The sequence below is a fragment of the Sinohyriopsis cumingii genome, chromosome 19 (genome assembly GCF_028554795.1).
Source record: "Sinohyriopsis cumingii isolate HCF-2022 chromosome 19, ASM2855479v2, whole genome shotgun sequence".
Lineage (NCBI taxonomy): Eukaryota > Metazoa > Mollusca > Bivalvia > Unionida > Unionidae > Sinohyriopsis > Sinohyriopsis cumingii.
This window is the reverse complement of record NC_142979.1, coordinates 53,992,513-53,997,764: the sequence shown is the minus strand read 5'-3', so window position 1 is coordinate 53,997,764 and position 5,252 is coordinate 53,992,513.

The window sequence follows — 5,252 nt, the reverse complement described above, 5'->3', positions numbered from 1 at the left end:
GCTTTGGGTTTGTTTTTTTAAATGAAATTTTTATTCATTTTGCATTATATTAATAATACAGTGCACATACTGTACACATCTTCTATATATAAAAAGTTCATGTTAAATCTAGAGCTTAGACATTTTTCACCTAATTTTTGCTAAATTTCAGTTTTGTTTAAAGGTCTTTTATTAAGTGTGTATGAAAATATTTTAAAAAATATATTTCTTTTATATAAAGGTATGAAAGATACTTATGAGTAGGACATCTTGAGTATGATAAGTTCATCCATACTTAATCTTGCAGTTGAACCATCATGGTGATATCTGTTGTCTACATTATAATGTTATGTCCATACTTCATGATGCACTATAACCGTCATGGTGATATCTGTTGTCTGGATTATAATGTTATGTCCATACTTCACCATGCAGTATAACCATCATGGTAATATCTGTTATCTGAATTATAATGTTATGTCCATACTTCATCTTGCAGTATGACCATCATGGCGATATCTGTTGTATGGATTATAATGTTATGTCCATACTTCACCATGCAGTATAACCATCATGGTGATGTCTGTTGTCTAGATTATAATGTTATGTCCATACTTCACCATGCAGTATAACCATCATGGTTATAATGTTATATCCATGCTTCATCATGCAGTATAACCATCATGGTGATATCTGTCTGGATTATAATGTTATGTCCGTACTTCACCATGCATTATAACCATCATGGTGATATCTGTTATCTGGATTATAATGTTATGTCCACACTTCACCATGCAGTATAACCATCATGGTGATATCTGTTATCTGGATTACAATGTTATGTCCATATTTCATCATGCAGTATAACCATCATGGTGATATCTGTTGTCTGGATTATAATGTTATGTCCATACTTCATCATGCAGTATAACCATCATGGTGATATCTGTTATCTGGATTATAATGTTATGTCCATATTTCATCATGCAGTATAACCATCATGGTGATATCTGTTGTCTGGATTATAATGTTATGTCCATACTTCATCATGCATTATAACCATCATGGTGATATCTGTTGTATAGATTATAATGTTATGTCCATACTTCATCATGCAGTATAACCATCATGGTTATAATGTTATGTCCATACTTAATCATGCAGTATAACCATCATGGTGATATCTGTTGTCTGGATTATAATGTTATGTCTATACTTCATCATGCAGTATAACCATCATGATGAACCATGTTGTCTGGAGTCAAATATTGCTTAGGCTGCAGGTAACTGATCTTTATTAGATTCCAACATTTTTAATTCGATATGAATTTTTGCTTCTGTATCCATGTAAGAATATATTTGATATTATTATGGTTTAAGTAAAAGTTAATATGCAGTCCAGTCTTAAATTTGGCATATGATGAGGCATCCATCTGTTAACATTTGCATGTGTGGCCCATAACTAATGGCCAGAGAGATTTTCATGCCTCACTATCAAGGTCATTGCAAGGTCAAGTGTGACATGCATTCTTATCCAGAGTATTAGAGTAGTCACTAAAAATATTTTAATGATATTTTCCCCAAATATATATCATGACTAGATGTTCTTATCTACCATAGCCATGCCCCATGCCTCGAGGTCAGTGTCAAGGGAAATGTAACTCACTTTTATACTTTTCTGTAGTGAAACATTTCTTAACCATTAACGATATCTGAATAAAACGAGAATTAGTTCTATGTGAAGACATAGTGTCACATATTATAACCATGCACTCTGTCACACTTTCAAGGTCATGACAGGGAAAAATATCGATCATTGGCCTATCCGTGTATGGGTATACACTTCATGTAGGTTCGTTGAAGATGTAACCATCTTGTAACACATTCTTCCAGTGGCGTTCTGCGACATGTAATATACACCCTTTTCGCGATATGGGGTGCACAATTCGGCATTATCTGATTATTATGCTTTCTTTTTCTTCCATGTTCATTTGCTTTGCTTGATTGCTGCAGGTATTCTCCGTTTTCTTTTTTCCATTTTGGGCTACATAGAGAGCACTGGATGTGTCTGTGTGGTGGCGGTCAGAGCCCAAAATTTAAAGTACTTGAGCATTATTATGTATGTAAAGTAAGGCTAAAGAATGTATGAAGTGTGCATAGAGAAACTATGCTATTATAGCAGTAATTTTGATATGCACTTATATACCTTTTGACTTGAATTATGTCTTATTTTTATATATTATCTATACTAAAGTCACTAAAAGAGGCCTTCAGCAACAATCGTGGAGTGTGTTATTTTTTTAATCTCCTAATGCTGAATGCTAACAATGCTCACCTTGCAGTGTCATTCTTGATTCAGTTATTCGTCTCCTCAGTTTTGCTGTCCTTCGGGCTTCAAACAAGCACCTAACCATATATATGGGAATGATGAAAGTAATATAATGACTGGGAGGTTGTGTTTCACCTGACCTATTGTTCCTTAGCAAAATTTAAAATATAAAATTACAGCATCCTAGGAAAGAATGGACAGGTACGGGATCTGACCCATTTTCTACCAAAGGAGGCTGTTAAAATAAGTTACATAGTGAAGAAAAGGGACATTACCCGTTATCTCCCAAAGTGGGCAGGTGACAAAAGACAGTAAAGCCCGTATCGGGAAGCAACTGTCATAAGACCACTTTTATGTTTAATAAATGAGAATAAACACATGCTGAAATGTGAATTTTAATGCAATGATAGAAAAAGATAATAAATTTACATGGACTCCATATTATGCAGTCCTGACTAGTTTCCAGGAACTGGTCTTCATAAGCTAAAAAAGAGGATCAGGTATGAGGTCTGACCCAGTATCTTCCCAACGGCCGACATCAAGGGTGTTTAAAAAATGGGGGCAGATACAAATGAATTTAAATTCAAAGGGGGAACTGGTACAAGACATAGCTTTTTTCCCCAAAGGGTAGCTGACATATAACGACAAATACTTGGATTTCACAAGTGTACCACAATTGAAATTTTGTGGTAAGCATGATAGCAAGACTTGCACAAAAAGTGAACAGTCATGGTTACAGTTGTAATGTTTCTGTATTATTTTACAACATGCGTTGAGCACTATGGTGGTGGTAGAAAGAAATACAAAGTTTTGAATTGGGCAGATATAGCAACAATTTCAGTTGCTAATGGAAACAGCAGCTAGATTAGGTGTTAGCAAAGTTTCAAGACATGATACAATAATAATATCTGCCATGAGAAGTTTGAACAGTGTTGATGAAATGATAAGAAAAGCAACAAGTCACTTGATACAGCTACTGATCATACTGATACTGATCATCAGCAAGTACAACAGGTATAAAGAAATGATTTGAAATAAAGAAAATCTTTAATGGAGACACCTGATCTTCCACAGGAACAACTCAACTCTTGTCTGTTTGTATTTTTACTAAACAATTGTTTTGCTGATAAAACAGCATACCTTTATTGTGTGGTCTCATGCAAAATGAACAGAAAGTACATTACAATCAAATACTACCAGGTGTGGAAATCTATTTTACCAATCCAATTGATAACAGAAATGGTAAACAATCTGTTTCATCACATAGAATGAATTTTGTTGCTGGCTTTTACAATGTTATAATGAACTGAAAACCACTATCATTTATTACATGAATGACAAACAATGAAATGAAGACTGTTCTAAGTCCTGAAATTTTTTGCAACTTTGAAATATATATATATATATATATATATATATATATATATATATATATATATATAAGATTCAAAGGGGGAATGACTTTTAATAATAACAAGGAAGAATAGGTGGTTGTAAAATGTTTTAAAGACAACTCTAATGTTCTTGTCATTTAAAGCAATAACTGCACAGGGTGTAATAATCAAGTACAACCCTTGTGCTGAACAGTGGCATTAAACCCTACAACAACAACATCAGAATGGTTTCTTTCTTGCTCCAAGTGAAGCCATCTGCAAAGTTTAGTCCAGGTAAATGAAGCAACATGCTGCCTACATAAAATAAATTCATTTTAGGCTCTCTGTGACTGTAACCCATGACCTTTGATCCAATATCAATATGTCTTTCTTAATGCAGGTACAAGACGTACAATGTTTGGTAACAACACAGTTTCTATTACTAAGGTTGTTTTTTTTGTGCAAACATTTCCATTTCCATGCTTTAAGCTGATGCGAGTTTGAGATTTGTCCATGAGACCCATAGTCAATATGCTTCTTCCCTTACTAGTAATTCAGGTCTTCCACAAAGTTTAGTCAAGAAAAGTTATTGTACAGAAATAAGTCTTCTTTCCAAGTCCCAGTGATCGTGACCCTAAACATCTATAAAATTGTTTTCTTGGACCAACATTAATGTGCAGAAACCCTGAAAAAGATTATTTTATCACCTGACAACTATCAAAGCATCATACACTTTGCTGATTAGGTGCATGTATACATAACAATATTGCGTGGGAAAGCCTGTCAGTAGCTTCTCGTGGGGTGGTGGTTCTTCCCTGGGTTTTCCAGGGTTCTTCCTCCACCAGTTATACTGGCCGCCATGTATAGCCTATCTTTTGCTGAAAAATGACGTAAAACCCTAGAACAACATAACAATATTGTGACTTGGATGTGACAATATTTTATTTGAATCTGCATTTTTGTTACAGATTTACATATCTGGAAGACATCTTGCTACACCAAAAGAACTTGCTTCCATTTGATCATTAGAAATGAGTCATAAAGAAGTTAACTTGATTACTGAAACATTTGAACTCAAATAGAATAAATTCCAAACAAAAAGATAGATTAATAAAAAATGTAATCACCAAAGGACCATATCCTTTAACAATATGAAACAGTAACTCTTTAACACATACTAACACACCTGCATCACAAAAGTATCCATGGAAGTTCATCACTAACACATTTTATCATGTCATAAGAAAAGGTAAGCAGAGTCTAGAAAGCAGAAAAGTACGGTAAACTGTGTTTAAAAAGATCATCAAAACATGACACAAGATGGATCAGTATGGTTCCATTGTATAAAGCTGTCTTCTCTTTAACACAGAAGGTAATGACAATATATACAGAATTATTTTTTTACAGATGTGTGAGTTGTAGTTTTTGTTGAGATGAAACTTTGGTACACTAATGCTTGTTTTTATTTTATTTTTGTAAAAATCTTGCTGTTTAATTTTGTGACAACAAAACATTTTTCTGTCAATACTAAATTGCTGAAAGTTTGCCTTGAAACTGAATAACAATTGTCA